This window comes from Medicago sativa, chromosome 3, assembly GCF_051527215.1.
Source record: "Medicago sativa cultivar Bolivia chromosome 3, Bolivia_mono, whole genome shotgun sequence".
NCBI lineage: Eukaryota > Viridiplantae > Streptophyta > Magnoliopsida > Fabales > Fabaceae > Medicago > Medicago sativa.
This window is the reverse complement of record NC_140751.1, coordinates 23,841,154-23,861,022: the sequence shown is the minus strand read 5'-3', so window position 1 is coordinate 23,861,022 and position 19,869 is coordinate 23,841,154. Positions and strand designations below refer to the sequence as shown.

The 19,869-nt window shown below is 38.1% G+C and overlaps 1 long non-coding RNA gene across 1 annotated transcript in view; it reads right to left on the bottom strand.

The window, feature by feature from the left end:
- Window positions 1–3,786: 3,786 nt before the first annotated feature.
- Window positions 3,787–19,869, bottom strand: part of LOC146936521 (uncharacterized) — a 31,419-nt gene continuing 15,336 nt past the window's right edge. The window contains exon 2 of the long non-coding RNA XR_015030636.1: window positions 3,787–3,826. This is a non-coding gene — a long non-coding RNA (uncharacterized LOC146936521). The remainder of the gene's footprint in view (window positions 3,827–19,869) is intronic.

Below are 19,869 nucleotides of genomic sequence, written 5' to 3'. Positions count from 1 at the left end.
ACATCCATGTCGTAGTTTGAGAATTTAAAATTGGTAATTTAACTTGTTTGCCTAAAACACATGAGTCACAAACAACAGAAGAATTAAAATGTTCACAACATATGAACTTATTTTTGCGAAGATAATTTACAATAGACACGCCAGGGTGACCAAGGCGACCATGCCAAAGACTTGACGTAAGATTGGCAAAACTGGGAGGACTGGTGACTGGATATAGATCGTCACTGCTGTCACATTTGAGAAGAGTGATCCCCATCTAAAAATCAGAGACAGTGAAGCCAAAGGGGTCAAAGGGAACAAAAACATTATTATCAATGGTGAGTCGTCTCACAGAAATTAGATTTTTAATAATTTTCGAAGCAAGCAGGATATGGTTAAGGTCAAAAGGTTAGTGTGTGGCTATTTATGCGTGTCTGGTGCCGTGAATTGGAATTCCATGACCACTGCCAACAATAACTTTCTGATTTGAATTACTTACAGGAAAATAAGATGAGAGATTACCTTGTGATGCAGTCGTGTTAGACGTTGTGTCAGTATCCACGTACTACTGATTATCATGAGTGTAAAGTGACATGGTGTGCATAGCTGCCTCAATGTCTGTCGATTTCTGGGACGAGGTAGAAGCTACATATGCTTGAGGAAGTTGTCCTAGAATACTTGGATGTTTCAGAGGACCAGTAGGGGGTGTCCACTAGGAGGTGGGATACAGGCACGAAGGCATAGCACACGGAGGTGGAGTCCAACCCCATGGTTGCCATGATGCATATTGTTCTTGCTGTTGCCAAGGTGGAGTGGACCATGGTGACGGGGCATTGGAAGCTCCAGATTAAGGTGCACTATGGTTTCTACGTCCCCCTCCGGGACCCTGGTTGCCACGGGAGCGAGAACGGTTTTCGGGGAGGCGTTGGCCACGCTGAGAGGTGTCTTCAGAAGGTAGCGGCTCAGTTGTGTGCATGGCAGCATGAGATTCGGTGTGTGCCATTTTTGCCCTGCCGGCTTCTTCCAAGGTGAGCATGGAGCGAGCTTGATAGAATGCGGGAAGAGGATTTCTCTAGCGAATCAAAGTTGCAACACTGCGGTATGCATATGGGAGACCAGATATCAGCTGAAGAACCTGACGATGATTGTTGAAAGATGAACCGCCATTTCTCAATTGGTCAGGGAAGTAAGCAGAGACATTAGGAAAATCCTCCATGCGAGTGTTAGAGAATTCTTGCTCAAGAGTGACAGCTCTAGCATTCTGGTTGTCCTGAAAAATGTCAGCCAAACTATTCCAGGCCCCCATAGCAGTGGAGTCTAGTTCCAGGATGGTAGTCAGCAGGTCAGTGGAGATTGTGGAGTATATCCATTAAAGGACGGTGGAGTCAAGGGTGGTCTACTGCTCAAACTCAGCATTAGAGGTATCTGCCGGCGTGGTCTTGTCCTTAGAAGGGACAATATGATTTAGAACCCGATGAGAACGGGCATGATTGCAGAAAAGTTCGACTCAAGTACCATATTGGTCTTTCTCCATCTCAAGAGCAACGGGAATATGGTTCTTGATGTTGGAAACAGCAAGGGCAGGGTGAAACTCGGTTTTGGAGGATGGCATCTTGCCAGAATTACGACTAGAAGACTTTGTGGGTCTGTCGTTACTGCTGTTGTCACTGTGATTAGACTCATACATCTCGTGACGGAGAGAAAGGATATGAACGGCGACGGCGGCAGAGAGGTAGAAGGCCTGCGTTGGTGCGATAGCGGCTGCTGCAAGGTAGTAGGTTTGCGGTGGCGGCTGCAAGGTAGTTAGCTTACGGTGGGGGTGGCTGTGGGCAGCAACTGCATGGTAGGAGGCTTGCGGTGGCGGTTGTTTGTATGGGTGAGGGTTTGAGAGAAAGAAAAACAGGGATTAAGGGATCGATTAAGGTGATACCATGTAAGATAATGGAATTGCTTGCCTTTTCATTATGTGAATAGAATACACACACACACACACACACACACACACACACACACACACACACACACATGTGTATGTCAACTATCTAACTATGATACAACATAATTATAGAAAAATAATTATAACTAATTATGACTAATATTTTATTCTATCAATAACTAGGATGGGGGAAGACCTTGAAGAACAAGCTAAGATTGAAGTCCAAATGCATGACTTCAAGAAACAAATAAGGAATTTTGGTACAAGATTGGCCAAACAAACACTTGATTAATCTACACCGGAATATTGGTGAGATTCAGTTGGGTTTGAGCATTCGAATATACAACTTGACATGTAGTTCCTCGGGGTGCGAACGAAATTGGAGCGCATTTGAGATGGTAAGACTTCAAAAAATGATAGTTAAATTGTAAAATGTTTTCATATTTCTTGGCTTAATTAAATTGTAAAATGTTTTCATCTTTTTCAAGGTTCAAACAAAATGAAGGAACCGTTTAAAGAAAAAAACAGTGAATGATGTTGTTTTTGTCATGGATAATTCAAGGTTAGCTAAGAAAAAGAAAGGGAGAAGAACACATGAGGATGAGCTTGATGACCTTAGTTCTGATGATGATTAGGTTCTGGATATGAATGAAGAAGATGACAACACTGAAATGAATGAGGATGTCATTCTTGTTCATAATTTGGAAGATGAACATGTTGGAGGCAGATATGAATACGAAGGGGAAGATGAATTTGAAGATGAAAATGAAGATGGAGATAATGGAGAAGACAATGAGATGGAGGAAATGATGATCCCTTGGGTGATTATAACCTTCTTTAACATTAACTGTTTGGGAATTGACCATTGAGATAATTATGATTACGTTTTAATGTTTTGTTATGGAGTTGTATGAATTATGTTTTAAAGCTTTTTAAGTTTTTTTTTTTTTTTTGTTCTGGTCTGCAGCTGGAATGGGTGTGTTTAGTTGTTTGTTTGTAGGTGTTATTTGCTACCATTTTGGAGCTTTAATGATGTTTTTAGGTATGATGTTCTACTATTTTGAATGTTAGAGTTGTTTTAAATTGTTTTGATGTGCTACTGTTAATGAATTTGAGTGCTAACTATTAAATGATGTTGCTTCATATGAATATGTATTAATTTATATGTGATATACTCCCATTCGTTCCTTTTTAAGTGTCACTTTTGGAGAATTTTTTTGTTCCTATTTAAGTGTCACTTTGCATAGTTCAATGCAACATTAAATGTTATTTTACTAATATTACCCTTATTTATTATTGTGGAGAGAGAAATATATGTAATGAGATATTAAATAAATAAGGTTATTATAGTAAAAATAGAAATTATTGTATCAAAAGTAGCAACATTTATTGATTGTCTTGGTTTGTGTAAAATGTCAAAATGTGACAATTAAAAAGGAACGAGGTAGTATATATGAATTTTTAAATTTGGTAGGATCCTACATTCCGTGTTACGTTTCCTTGATTCACGATATATTGGATCCTAACAGATCTTACATAGGATCTCGAGTTCGTCTAGGTTGATTGTATGAATGATCTAATTTGCCTAAAACAAAATTGTTGCAAAAATAACAATACTCTTCCATAGGATATTAGGAAAGTGAGTTTAAATTTTAAATTAATTTGCTAAATGATATAAATACCTATCAAAATTCCATGTCACCAAAGAATTCTATTAATAGATAATAATAAGTGTTAATTAATATTAATTAAATAAATAATTCTTATAAATATTTAGAATTTTGTTTTTAATCTCTTAGAAATATTGCATTTTTTAATCTTATAACATTTTGCTTCAAAATTTAAAAAAAATATTGTGATGGAAAAAAAAATTGAAGGGATAAAAAACAAAATTCTAAATACTTCATTAAACTTTATAACCTAGTAAAAAAAAAGAATATTGCGGTAATTTTTTCTCTCCTAGGGTTTTCCATTGATCATCGTTGGAATTCCTTTGTGAGTGTGTTGTTGTCGATCGTTCTGGATCATCCAGATCTGGTCGTTTAGGCTTGGGCACCGTTTGTGTGTTGGAGTTAATTTTACGTGTGTTTGCATCTGTCAATTGGCACTCTGTCAATTGCTAAATTGGAATCCTTGCAATAACAAAGTCCTTTTTCCCATTCCATGTTATGTGATCACATGGGCTTTCAAATTCATTGATTATGGAAGATACCCCTAATGGTGGCATGGTTTCGTCAATTGGCTACCATATGACAATTAGATCAATTAGTACATCAGGTTTGTGATTCACGTGGCTTTATTTCTTGCATTCACAAATTGATTTATAATGGATTGGTGTGGCTGCGTCTTAATTTTATGCTTGGAAAAAGGTTTTTGCCCATACTATGATCAGATCATGTCTTGCCTACGCCAATACATCAGACATGGTTTAATGTCCAACAAATGAGTGTTATCAGTTGGAATTGCCGGGGTTTGAGTAGCCCGAACGCAATTCCTGATTTAAAGTACCTAGTTCGGCACTTCAATCCGGACCTCTTATTCTTAAGTGAGACGCTAGTCCATGGAAATAAAATTGAAGCTTTACGTTATTTGCTCGGTTTTGATTTCTGTTTTTCTGTTGATCGTTCTGGTAGAGGGGGCGGCCTTGCATTATTTTGGCGCGCCTCTTTTAATTGTAATATTGTAAATTATTCGCAAAACCATATTTCTGTTGATGTTGCTGATGTTGTTCATGGTCTTTGGAGATTCACCGGATACTACGGCTACCCTGAAGCGGGACGTAGGCGTCTTGCGTGGGATTTTCTTAAACAATTATCTAATCAATTTAATGGCCCTTGGTGCATCCTTGGTGATTTTAATGATATAATGGATGCTAGTGAAAAAAGAGGAAGAAACCTTCGCGCTAATTGGTTAATAAATGGTTTCAGGCAAGCGGTGCTTGACTCTGGCTTGGTAGATGTTCCGGTGGAGGGTTACCCTTTCACGTGGTTCAAAAGCTTAGGCACACCACGTGCGGTGGAAGAGCGGCTTGATAGAGCGCTTGCTAACAGTGATTGGTTCAATCTATTTCCTACGGCCATTTTAGAAAATCTTGCAGCCCCATCTTCTGACCATTATCTTGTTCTCTTGAACATAATTCCGGTGCAGCGTCCTCATCTTCATAAACGGGGTTTTCGCTATGAAAATGTGTGGTTTTCTGAACCAGGCTTTAAGGAACTCGTGAATGACGCATGGCAGCAACATAGTGTGTATTCTGTTATGCCTAAGTTGTCTCATTGTGCGGCTGATATGGTGAATTGGAGTAGAGAACATTGCAGCAAGCTAAAGCTGGATATTGAAGATTGTAGGCGCCAAATTCAAAATGCTCGACTCAATAGTATAGGGTACAATCAAGACCAGGTTGTGCGGCTAAGAAAGAAAATGAGCAGATTATTGTCTCAAGAGGATACTTATTGGCGGCAACGTGCTAAAGCTCATTGGTATCGAGATGGTGACCAGAACACAAAATTTTTTCACGCTTCAGCCACTGCAAGGAAGAAGGTTAACCGAATTTTATCTCTCGAGGACAACTCAGGTAACAAGGTCTCAGATAGTAACGGTATGTGTCAAATTGCAAAAAATTATTTTTTGGATTTGTTTCAAAAGAATAATAGCCATACTGCCCCTGTTTTACAAGTCATCCGACAGTCTGTATCAAATGAGGATAATGTGAAATTGACTGCACATTTTACCAAGGAAGAGTTTCGGGAGGCGATGTTTTCTATGCATCCTGATAAATGTTCCGGGCCGGATGGTTATAGCCCGGGATTTTATCAGCAATTTTGGAACTTGTGTAGTGATGAGATTTTTAAAGAATGTTGTACATGGTTAGATACAGGTTCTTTCCCACCAGACCTGAACATGACAAACATTGCTTTAATCCCAAAAGGTAACTCCCAGGCCTCTATGAAAGATTGGCGCCCCATTGTGTTTTATCTTGGTTTTCGGGTGTCAAACATTGATTACGTTTGAACCTTTTAAACCGGTGATATCTTATTTTTTCTTGGGAAGGGAAAAAGTAAGCAAAACCCTTGAGAATCGAGGTCCGGGAGTTGTTTCCGCTACGGGAAGGTGTTAGGCACCCATAACGACTATAGTATCCTATAGGAACCGTCTTTAATTTCTACGCGCGCGCTTTATTTTTAAATGCTATTTGAAAGTGTTTATTTAAACCTAAGAGTTTTCTAAGTGAAGAATTGGAGGGAGAAGAATGTGATTAAAATTTTGTTTTATTTGAATTGAAGGAATTTTGTTCCTTGCCTACGTACCCGTTTAAGGGATCAAATCCACCGTAGTTCTCTTCCACAAATGTTTTTGTTTTTGTTGGTTGATTTTAAGTTTGAAAATTGGAATTTGAAGAATGAGAGAGAGAGGCCTCAAGGGCATGAGGTTGTAAAAATGTGAGGTTTGATTAGTTATTTTTGCAAAATGTGGTCTAAGTATGATTAAAGTTCATTAAAGTTTGATTAAGAAAAAGAAAAGGAAAATTCAATGGGATTTTGATCCCAAAGTTTATTAAGAAACACATTTGAGTGATATTGTTCATATTTTTTTGGAAGATTGATTTTTCTAAGTGTAAATCCTAAGCATTCATCTAAACATACAATCCTAAACATACATCTAAACATGCATATTCTAGCTATGTACCTAAAGTGATGTGTGTGCGTGTGTTGGTGCTTGTGTCGGTGTACATCATTAGAGTCCATTGTCCTTTACATCATTGGCCTAGATACATTCTACGGTCTTGCAAGAAATTTAAAAGCATAAAGTAAAATATTACAAAATTCCTAAGCTTTACATTCTAATTTTTGCATCAAAGTTAAAGTGTAAGAAAGGTGAAAACCAAGAATGTGAGATGAAGATTGAAATGCTTATGGAATGTATGAAATATGAAATGAAAGAGTTAGTATCACAAGATGCAATAGGATAAAGAAATAAGGCAAGAAAATGTTAAACAAAAAATGGTAAAATTCACGAGAATAAAGTGTTAAAATATACTAAAAGTTTGCCATAACTTCCTAACATGCACATGACCTATAATTCTCTTATTATGAGCAATGTTCAAAGACTTCATCGTATTATGAGTGTGAGAATTATAGAGCATATTCAAGTCAAGGATGATGACACATTTTTTTAGGTCCATTTTAGCACTTTATTTTCATTCACACACATTTACATGACTTGTAACACAAGAAACTAATTACACATATCCATATGCAGCAAGAAACACACACAAAAAGTAGCTAAAACTTCATAAAATCAAGTGGTGTAGGTCACAAATATTCATCAAGAATTTGGAATTGAAGTCAAGCAAATTTTCATCAATTTTAGCACAAAATATCACAAAATAGTAAGAGAACCACCACATCATCTTTTACCAATTTTCAATGTGTAAAAATTATCACAAAACACCACAAAATTATCAAGAAATACTCATGGATTTTTTTAGAATTTTTAAAAGGTTTCTTAGACACAAGAACACATAAAACTTCACAATTTTCAACAAAAACAAACAATTTAATCAAGAAAAATACCACACATTTTTTTAATCAAGAGTTAACACATAATATATCACAAAAATGTCAAGAAAAAGATCCAGAACACATAGGAATTTTTTAGGAATTTTCAAAGGAATTTTGATGAGACAAGGGTGTAAAAAGCATCGAGCAGTGTGGAAAATAGCAAAAAAATCAGGACAAAATGAAGGAACTAAGCCCAACCCAAACCTGCATGGATCCTGGATCATCCAAACTCATCAGGGTCGTTGGATTGATCCAGGATCCCAAACCCTAGATCAGACGGCCTAGACACATGGTCCAGGGACGAACTAGACTGGTTCAGCTGAACCGGTCTGGTTCACTTCCCTTTATAAACAAACAGAGGCCGGTTCAGCTCATTCCCTACGTTCACTTCTCTCTCTTCTCTCATCTTCTCTCCTTTCTCTCTCTAAACCCTCTGCAACCTTAACCTAGCCGGAAACTGGGAAGGACGGCGGAGGAACGGCGGAGGAAGATGAATCTTCATCTTCTCCGACGATCTGAAAGAATTTTTTACACAGAAATGTCCGTCTTCCTTCCCTCTTTACGAATCTGAGGTTATTTTTGTGAAATCATAGTGGAAACGAAGTAGATCGGACTTTGTATTCACAGTTTCTAGGGTTTTCAAATTCTTCCTAAACTCCTTGGAACTAAGCCCTAATCTAACTTTTTTCCTTCGTTGAATACGAATTTGAACTCTGTTTCATGAAATAAACGGTGAATCTCTGAGAATTTACGTTTTAGGGTTTCGTTTCGAATTTTTTTGGAATCGTTTCGAATTTTTTTGGAATCGTTTCGAAATTCACCGTTTATTTTCAAATTCAAGCCTTCGATGATGATTTTATGCGAAAACGAGAAGGTTTTGGTGGATTTACCTGAATTTGATTGGAGATTTGAACTGGATTCTTCGGAGAACTTGGATCCTGGATGTATTCTTGATGCTTTTGGTAAGTTTTGCACAGAAACTGAAAATAAATCAGTTCTTCATCCTCTTCTTCTTTACTGGTTCAAATTCTCTTTGATCTTTCTTCTTCTCTTCCTCAAATTCTCTGTGATCACGTTGATTCGTCCTCTGGATGATTCGGCGTTGGAATTGCAGAGTCTTATGGTTCGATGATGAAGGTTCGCTTCGAATCTCTGAGAACTTGTGAAACAAAACGTTTTTAATTCGAACTCTTCTTGTTGCCAAATTCTGGATTTGAGTTTTTCTGTGATGAAGTTATTAAGAATTTGTGATGGATTGATTCGAATTTGTGAGGAATTGGTGTGATTTGGTATTTGTTACGGTGGTTGAAATTCTGTTACGGTGGCTTTTGTGGTGGTTGAGATGTTGGTTACGGTGGCGAGGATTTCTAAGGAGAGAGAGAGAATCTGTTAGAGTTTTTTGATGATGTGTCTTTTCTGGAATGGTCCCCTCTTCTGTGTATTGATGACTTGGCCCCTTTTATAGGCTGCCATGTGGCCTTTGACCCAATGATATTCTGACATGTGTTCCTGGACTTTGGACTTGACTTTGGATCAATCTGCGAATTATAAAAACTAAAAGGACCAAAACTGCAAAATAGAAAAGAGGACTGAATTGCAATTTTAATAAAAAGACTTAAAAAAATTTGAAACAAAAAAGGACTACTATGCAAAATGCAAAATTAAAAGGCCTAAAAAAAAGAAAATTATTAAGGACTAAAAGGACTTGAATGCAATTTTTGGAAACTTTAGGAAAAAGAAAAAAAATAATAAAATTGAATTAAAAGACGTAATTTGGAACAAACGTAACGGTTAAAATTGACAAAACGGACTAAAACGAACCAATGGCTTAAAATGAGGTACTTTAAAGTAACCTCTCTCTGCCGAAATTTCGTGTGAAATGACCAAAATGCCCCTGGGGCTAAAACGACTAAAAATGACTCAGATGCAAATTTTAAAATGGATTTTTAACAGGGAATTGAAACAAGGACTTATACAAGCAAAATTAAAAGACTCAGAGACAATTTTTAAGGGATTAGACAGAGCTTTAACACTTGAAAAGACTAAAATGCCCCTAGGGGGCTAAACTGACTCAAATTGACTTCAAATGCAATTTTGAAATGGATTTTGACATAGAATGGGAACAAAGACTTACTCAAACTATTTGAAAGGACTCAAACAACTTTTTAAAAGACTGAAAGAAATTTTAACATAGGAAATGACTAAAATACCCTTCTATGTGAATTTTGCAAGAAATATTGAAATAACAAGCAAAGAAAGATGTAATTGATCAGAAACATATCAAATGACTTGAAATGCAAGAAAAGGAGAATTGAGTTAGTATTTTTAGGTCCAAAATTAGGGTATAACAGCTGCCCCTATTTAAGTTTCTTTGTCCGGAGAGTCAAGAGACGAAGTCTTTGATTTGACGGGACGAAGATACTTAAATATTAACATTTGCACTGTTTTTGGACATAAAAATACGCTTTCAGATTTTCAAAAATATGAATGCCATGCAATATTTTGATTATGAATGCAAGACAAACAGCTGGAGTCTATGGAACATGTCATGTCACTGGGGATCCAGGTGGACATTGACAGGGTAGACAAACCAGGGGATAGAAAATAAGGTACAAGCTACTCTTTGGATCGAACTAGCCACTTGACCAAGGAATACAAAACAAGAGATAGGTACAAGCTGCTCTTGGGATCGAACTTGGCACTTGACCGGAAACATAGACATATAGGCAGATACAAGCTGTTCTTTGGATCGAACTTGACACTTGATTGAAAATACGAACAGATAGGTAGGCACAAACTGTTCTTTGGATCGAACTGGCTGTTTGGCTGGAGATATAGACAAAAGGGTAGATACAGACTGTTCTTTGGATCGAACTTGCCGTTGGATCATCACCACATCATGTGGGTAGGTGCAAACTGTTCTTTTGGATCGAACTTGTCGTTTGACTGATAACAAAGCATAAGCTGGGTACAAACTTGTTCTTTGGATCGAACTTGTCGTTTGTCCGGAAGTATAGGCATATAAGCAGGTATAAGTTGTTCTTTGGATCGAACTAGTCACTTGACCAGTAACAAGATACAAATTGGAAGTCTGATTTAACAAGATGCCAATTGAGGGTAAATTGTCATTGACTTGATTTGAAGATAGACATGACCATTTTTGTTGGCCCAAAAGCAAATTGAGAGTGAATTGACATTGATTTGAATTGAATTGAAAGTTTGAGATTGAAAGAGAGATTGAGAATTGAGATTGATTAGAGACATAGACATAGACATTGGATTAGAGAGTTGAAATTGACATCGAGGTTGGATTGAAAATTGAGATTGAATTGAATTGAAATTGAAATTGAGATTGCTTCGAATTGAGATTGAATTGAATTGAAATTGAGATTGCCTCAAATTAGGATTGAATTGAATTGAAATTGAGATTTGAGAGTTGAGATTGCATCGAATTTGAGATTTGAAATGATTTGAAATTGAGATTGGAGAGTTGAGATTGCATCGAATTTGACAGCTGAAATTGAATTGAATTGAGATTGAGAATGGATTGAAATTGGAGATTGAAATTGAGTTTGACAGTTGAAATTTGGACTGGAATTGAGATTGAAATTGATTTGAAATTGAAATTGGAAGTGGAAACTGATTTAGATTGGAAGTTGAAATTGGAAATGCAGCATGTATGTATGGTATAACAAGATTATTGAAGGTATGAGCACATAAAATGCATGATTATGCATGTATGAATGCTTGAAATGCATGATTGGTTTGTAATTTGACAGAGAAGTTTCACAAAGGCAGACAAAACATTGGAAGATTGGGCATGTATGTATGGTATAACAAGATTATTGAAGGTATGAGCACATAAAATGCATGATTATGCATGTATGAATGCTTGAAATGCATGATTGGTTTGTAACTTGACAGAGAAGTTTCACAAAGGCAGACAAAACATTGGAAGATTGGGCACGTAGTGGCTCGTGCTGCAACATATTCACAGGGGAAAACCTTTTTGGAGAGATCGTCGTTGAAAGACGTATCGAAACCATGGCTGAGGGCAATAAAACTTGTAGAGGGGGGACCCTTGGAAAGTTCTTGGATACCGGTCGCCGTTGCTAGGCGCGTCAGTGCTGGGTAGACATTGGATGTTCGCATCTGTGGTCAATGCTTTTCAATATTTCATTCTTCATTCTTTCATTTTTTTAATCCCATTTTTGCCTGAACCGCCCTTTTGGGTTTTCGATTCACCGGGGAGTAAATTCTTTTCATTGCCCCATTTTTGCCTGAATTTCCTTCATAGGTTGTCAATCAGCGGGGTGCTCATTTTTGCCTAAGCTGCCCTTTCGGGTTTTCAACTTAGCGAGCTTTCCATTTTCATTTTTTCAACTTTTCGTTTTCATTCTGTTTTTTCGTTCTTGCCATTGACCACAGATCATCTTGGGGAGTAACCTGCTTGTAACATGTATTGAAATAGACATTGACACTCATTTATTCATGCATGTTTCATTGAAATGTACCCTATTGCTCAGGTTTGCTTTCAAAATATACAGAAAAAGATTTTTCAATTTTCAAAGATGTTTGTTTCAGACATTGACATTATCAAATAGAAAGGAAATATTTTGTATACAGCATTGAAAGTAGAAAGAAAAATAGAGTTTCAAACAAATAGCACAGGCTCAAATTGATGTAGAAGAGTGGGGGTCAGCCAAAGGCATGACTTCACGGATTTACAAAGCTTGGAAAATGGTAATTTTATTGGTTGGTGATACATTGAACACGATGACCACTACATTTCATAGAAATTTTGAATTCACAAGTACAGAAGCCTCTGATGAAGACGATCATTGACAGTTGCAGATGCCCCAAGGGGTGATGGTAATTTGCCAGATATAGGTACTTGTCTTCTATTGTCAACCTCTTTTTTGCATGAACCGCCCTTTCGGGTTTTCGGCTCATCGAGGCGCTCATTCTTGCCTGAGTTACGTACAATCTCAGTGAGCTTTTCCTATTCATTTTTTTGTCCCTAACTTTTTCCTGGATCGCCCTTTCGGGTTTTCGATCCACCGGGAAGCGCATTTTTGCCTAGGCCGCCCTTTCGGGTTTTCGACCTACCACGCTGTTCTTTTCTTTTTAGACAAAGTATTTCTTGACTATATCGGCATTAACAGGGTTTGGGAGTTCAACACCATCCATGTATGTAAGAATCAAAGCACCACCAGAGAAAGCTTTCTTGACAACATAAGGTCCTTCATAGTTAGGCGTCCACTTGCCCCTTGGGTCGGGTTGCTGACTTATCCTCCTTTTCAATACAAGTTCGCATTCCTTGAATTCTCGAGGTCGGACTTTCTTGTCAAAAGCATTCTTCATTCGCACTTGATACAACTGTCCATGAGCCATAGCATCCATACGTTTCTCTTCAATCAAATTCAATTGATCATACCGACCTTGACACCATTCAGCCTCAGTTAGTTTTGTTTCCATGATCACTCGAAGAGATGGAATCTCCACTTCTAGAGGGAGAACTGCTTCCATACCATATACCAAAGAGAAAGGAGTTGCCCCGGTTGAACTGCGCACTGTAGTACGGTAACCATGCAAGGCAAAAGGTAGCATTTCGTGCCAGTCTTTGTAAGTAGTGACCATCTTCTGAACAATCTTCTTGATGTTCTTGTTAGCGGCCTCAACTGCACCATTCATCTGAGGTCTATAAGGAGAAGAGTTGTGATGTTCAATTTTGAATTCTTCACACAAAGCTTGCATCATGCTATTGTTCAGATTGGAACCATTGTCAGTGATGATTTTACTGGGAACACCATATCGATAGATGATGTTATTCTTGATAAACCTCACTACCACTTGCTTGGTCACATTTGCATAGGAGGCAGCCTCAACCCACTTGGTGAAGTAGTCAATTGCCACTAAAATGAAACGATGTCCGTTGGAAGCTTTCGGTTCAATTCTTCCGATCATATCAATGCCCCACATAGAGAAAGGCCATGGGGAAGAGATAACATTGAGAGCATGTGGAGGCAGATGAATCTTATCAGCATAAATTTGACACTTGTGACATCTCTTAGCATGTTTGTGGCAATCACGTTCCATGGTTATCCAGTAATAACCGGCTCTTAACAGCTTTCTTGACATGGTGTGGCCCGAAGCATGGGTCCCAAAAGTACCGTCATGTACATCATGCATTAACTTCAAAGCTTCTTGCTTATCAACACATCTCAGCAAGACCATGTCATAGTTCCTTTTGTATAGGATTTCTCCGTCCAGAAGGAATTTACTAGCCCATCGTCTTAAGGTCTTTTTATCCCTGTTGGAAGCACCAGGTGGATATTCATGATTCTGCAAGAATTGTTTGATGTTGTGATACCAAGGTTTTTTGTCATTCACACTTTCATCAGCCTGATCTGGTATATTTTCAATAGTAAACACATGAGCGGGTCTATCGAGACGCTGCACCTTGATCACGGGCACATCATTCCAATGATTGACACGAAACATAGAAGACAGAGTGATAGAGCCAAACCGCAAGTGCACGGCCTATCGAAGTAATAGTAGTAAGTAGAGTATCGTTCCGCTAGGGAGTTGTTCAACTTAATTAACTTTTAATGAATGATTAGAGGAGAGAAAGTTGATTAGAAAGAGTTTGATTGCTGAAGGTAAAAACAATAATAATAAAGGGCCTTAGGATCATTGGTTCATCTTAATAACTAATCCTTCACTAGACAAAACCTAAACATCTAATTTCATGATTTACACACTAATTTCTAAAGACCGGTTTCCCTTAGCCCCTCACCTTTCCGATGAAAGTCCGGTGAGAGTTTACTTCTAGCAACCAAGCCTATTTCACTGACATGATTACTAGAAGATGCATAGAGGATTGAAACTACTCTTTGTCTCAATAATTGCAAAGACTATTTCACTATTTTGCAATTATTGTCTAGATTCACTTGTTCCAACATCAAAGCTCCGCTCTCGCTTTATGAATTGATGTTTGGGATGATGGATTAACGATTATCAAACCCTCCGCTTTCGCTTCCACAGTTTGATAATTGTTAATCCACGTTAAGACGGTGAATCTAGATTAGAAATTAGGGTTACATGGAAATTAGGGTTTAGACATGTTTTGTTTAGGATTGAGTCATTAGACTCCCCAATAATCCTAAGACTAAGACGTCTACTCACTCATGTTCATCGTAGACATGGAGGAAGAAGAGAGAAATACGGTAAAATAAATTGCAAAGAAAGTAAAAGGGAAAACAAAGACTTTTATTAAAATAGTAATTGAAATAAACAAAGTAAAGCATGATTGTTTATGGTGGAGAGCTACTCTATTTATAGCTTTACAATCGACTTAGAAACTAAGCAACTAAAAGGGTAAAACAGTAAAGCTGCAACAGGGTAACTTGGGCCCGAAGAAAAAGCAGCAAAAGAGGCTCCTGGAGGTGGCACGGCCGTGCCACATGTTGGCACTGGCCGTGCCAAGCTTCTGACTTGGTGGGAACATATTTTTGTCCCGTATCTTCGTATTCTTGCGCTGTATTTGCTCCAGTCCTCTTTCTTTTGCTCCAAGACACCTTCCACCATATATTTATTCCTAAAATAAAATAAAACATAATTTGAAGTAAAATATTCTAATATAAAATAAAATGCAATAAAACTAAATCAAATCTAAAATAAAACTAAACTAAATAAGGCAATAAATTATACTATCTATGACTCATCAAACTCCCCCACACTTGAATCTTTGCTTGTCCTCAAGCAAAAGGCAGCAAACATAGCAGCAACAAAAGATTTGATTATGGCAATATTAAGAACATATGTCTCTAGAGAAAGGCTTTGCCTCAAGTACACTAATTACAATTTCAAATACTTCTCATGAACCTATTCTACCCAACATCAAGTCTCAAGTGAGTGTGTGTGTGCAGTCCAACCCTTTTCTTGCTCCTGTATAAGACAGATATTATGAGGAATAGGTTCTATCCTTAGTGCTAAAGTAACCGAGAAAAGTCCTTTCTTCATTTCATATAAGAGTGATGGGAATTTGAGTTAAAAATTAAATTAGATATAACAATTAAGCACAAGGGGCTGCAGATGCTTAGGGGCTATCTATCCTCATAGGAAGTCTTTTTGGATGTAATTGTCCTTTCCTCCTAGATTCAAAATCACCCTAAGTAGTGCTGCAAAATTTTATCATCTCCGCGTAGGAAGTCTTTTTGGAGAGGGTGTCATTTCCCCCTAGCATTGATGAATTTGTTTTCCTCATTTGAGGGATTTGGAACTTAAGTTCAATTAGGGAGTCACCACCACAATTAGGAAGTTAGGGATTGTCCTTTCCCCCACATGTTGGTGCCATTCTCCCGCCCCATTTAACATTAACAAATTAAAAAGAATATAACAATTAAGAACAATTTGATTAATTTTCCCACACAAACTTATACTACTTTTACTCTTAAGACTTTAAAGGGTCTAAGTTAACACTAAAGATAGAACGTGTTCCTTAAAATACCTATTCATACATTTACTCAAGGATTGCAACTGGGTGCTTTTCTCATTGGAGAATTTCACAATAAAACATGATATGGGTATAGCAAGAACATAAGAAACACAAGAAACTATTTTCATGTACAAGAGGCGACCTAAAGAAGAGACAAAACAAAAAAAATTTCATGCCATATTTACATTAAAAACAAGATACTAGTCATGCCTCTTGCTACAAAAACAAAACAAAAGAATAAAGTTCAATGGAGTTTGGGAACACTACGACTCTAGACACTTTATTAGGCCCCCCCCCCCACACTTAGGGGAAGCATTGTCCTCAATGATTCAAAAGAAAAAGAAATTAAAAGAAGGAGAAGAAGTAGAAGAAGAAAGAAGGAGTAGAAGAAGAAAGAGGAGAAAGAGTGAAGAGAAAGGAAGAGAGGGAAGAGGAAAGCTCACATTTTATTGAGGTCCGTAAGGAGGACCTTGAAGTTGGAGGTGTTGCATCATCCGACGGAGCATCTCATTATTTTCATCATTGACACGGTTGCCCCTTTGAACTTCATTGCGAAGGCCGGAGATCTCAACACCTTGCCTTTGTTGCTCGGTGCTCATCCTCTCGATTTCATTGTGAATCCATGTCCATCTTTGATTCTCATTAAGCTCACCGGCTGCATGGCCATGGTGCCCCTCTTGGTGCAAGTTAGCACCTTCTCCTTCATCATCATCTTGCTCACCAAGAACCTGCACATCATTAACATACAACCAATTTTCTTCCACCTCGGTGGTAGTCCGAGATGGGTTAGGCAATAAAAACATGATTGGCACATTTAGCTTAAGTTGGTAGTGGAGGGGTGGACGATGTTTGATGAAATTCATAGCAATAAGGGTCTCTATGTTAAGCCTATTGTTTCCCTCAATTGGTTTGATCCCCTCATCTTCACCCACTCCAAAACACCTAGCTATATATGTAATGATGCCACCCACCACTATGTCTCCTCTACCGGCCGGTCTAGTACCGACAAAGTCTAGGTGATCAATCAAATAAAAACAGGTATTGACGGGGTGGTTGTGGAGCATTGCCCATAGCATGAACAACTCATCGGTTCTAGTGTTTCCTAGCTCGGTTCTACCCCAAATAGTGCAAGTCATTACCCTCTGAAGGTACCTAAGTACGGGGTTGTGAATATTGCTAGCTTTGTTCGCCCTAGGGACGTATTTGTTAAGACCGGTGATTTGTTTCCAAAAGGTAGCTGGGTCATAGTTAGCCGGTTTTAGACTAGGATCCCAATGATCATGAATATATCCTTCATTTGCAAAACCTAAGGCTTCACAAAAGTGCTGAAGTGACATGTCATAATCAATATTCATTAACCGGAAAACAACTCTATGGTTAGGGTTATCAAAATTCAACTTATCTTTAGTAAAATCTATTGAGCTCAAGAATTCATAAGTGAAATTTTCATAACCCCTCATAGGTTTCAGCAATTCAGTCCAACCTAACTTTCCTATCAACCTAGAAACATCATCAAACAGCTCTAGCACATCTAAAGTATTGGGATCAGGATAACGAGAAGGGTGCAAATGTTTAGAGATGAGATTTTTATACCTGTCCCTTTGCTTGTTATTTTTGAACTAGATCCCATGATTCTTCACTTGGGCTTGCTTCTTTGGGGGAGGTCCTCCTTGAGAGCTTGCTGGTTCTTTACCACTTCTTCTTGAAGCCATTGACCCTTGTTAGAATTGGTTTTGAAGGTTTAGGGTTTGGGAAAATTTTTGGTGGAAAGGATTGGTTTAGGGTTGGGGTTGATGTTTAAGGAAGGTTTGTTGGTTTGGATATGGGGATTGGTTAAGGTTTTGTGGTGTTTGGGTTAGGTTTTGAAGGATTAGGGTTTTGGTGAATTGTGGGTTTGGATGGATGAAAGATGTTTTTGATTAGTGGTTTTTGTTTTGGGTGAAGTTTGTGGTTGATTGGTGAAAGAATGGAGTGATTTGGTTAAGAATTGAGGGAGATATGGTGGTTTGAAGGTTTGAAGGTTATGGAGGTTTAGAGAGAAGTTTGAAAGATGAAAGAGGGTTGTGGTTTGTGAATGAGGAAGAAGAAGAGAAAAAAATATGAGTATATAGGGGCTAGAGATCGGGCACGGCCGTGCCACCCTTGGCACGGGCCGTGCCATCATTCTGACTTCATGGCCAATTTTTTTTCTTAAAAACCTGGCACGGCCGTGCCAATGCTAGCACGGGCCGTGCCACCTCTCTGATCCTGAGGGCTTCAGAATTTTTCAATTTCTTGATTTTCTTCGATTCAAACTTGGACAATTACCTACAAAACAACTTAAAACAAAGAAAAACAAAACAAAAGCAATTAAATGCGTGGGTTGCCTCCCACGAAGCGCTCTTTTAATGTCATTAGCTTGACGGTTAGAAAGAGTCCTTAGAATGGATCAAAGATATCATATTGTGTAGATGACGCTATAAAACGTTCTTTCACAACATGATCGTTAAGCATGCAACAAGAGTAAAGAGCGGGACCCTTCATAACATTTTCCAACTCGTATCCTACCATTTGATCACTCACTTGAAAGACTATCCTACCAAGTTTCACATCAATGAGAGCTCCCGCAGTTGCGAGGAAAGGTCTACCTAGGATTATAGGGACGTCGTCGTCCTCTTCAATGTCAACGACTACAAAATCAGTGGGGATGTATATCCCTTCTATCTTAACAGGTATGTCCTCGACAAATCCTACAAGTTTCATGGTAGAACGATCTGCTAACTTCAGTTCCATTTCGGTAGGTTTCAATTCTCCTATCCCTATCCTTTTAAGAAGAGACAAAGGCAGCAAACTAACACTAGCTCCTAAGTCACATAAGGCTTTGTTTATGGTTTCATTCCCAATTTCACATGGTATGGCAAAGCTACCTGGATCTCTAAGCTTAGGGGGTGCTTCTTGGATGATTGCATTAGTTCCCTTAGCCAAGGCTATTGTCTCATTATGCTCTATAGCCCTTTTCTTTGAAAAAATTTCCTTTAAAAACTTGGCATATAGAGGCATCCTAGACAAAGCTTCAGCAAAGGGAAGTTTAATGCAAATCTTCCTAAGTATGTTAACAAATTTTTCAAACTTACCCTCTAATTTAAGCTTTTCGGGATTTAAGGGGGATGGAGTTTTGTTTTCTTCAAGTGGTTTAGCTTCTTCTATCACAACTTTATCACCTAAGGGCTTGACATTCTCTTTCCCAATGTTTTTAACCTTAGCAAAAGTTTCACCTAACTTACTACCCCCAAAAGATATGACATTAACTTGGGCTTTGGGATTGGCTTCGGGTTGGCCAGGAAAGACTCCCGGTGTTTGGGAAGAGGTAGCCACTTGTTGGGCTATTTGAGCGATTTGAGTTTCAAGCATTTTAGAGTGAGTAGCAATAGAATCAACCTTGGTATTGAGCTTGGAAAGAGAATCATTCAGAAATCCAGTTTGGTTTTTGAGTTCTTGAAGTTGTTTGTTTTGGTTGGCAATAGAGTTTTCCAACAAAATTTCCAAATTGGATTTTTGAGTGAATCTTTGGTTGTTTGCATAACCGGGTGGTGCTACTTGTCCATAGGGATTTTGGTTTTTATAAAAATTTTGATTTTGTCGCATCCCTTGGTTGTATTGAGCATAATTCATTTGCTCAACACCATTAATAGCACTACCTAGTTGGCAATCAACACCAGCATGACCAGCTATACCACATATTTCACAAGAAGGAGTAGATGCAGAATTGATAGCACTAACATTGAATTTTTCAAGTTTTTCAGTTAGTGTATCAATTTTAGAAGCAAGGTGATCATAGTTAGAGACTTCGTGTATACCTGCCTCCTTTTTGGAGGGTGAAGAACTAGAGATGGCTCTCTCGTCGGTCCATTTGT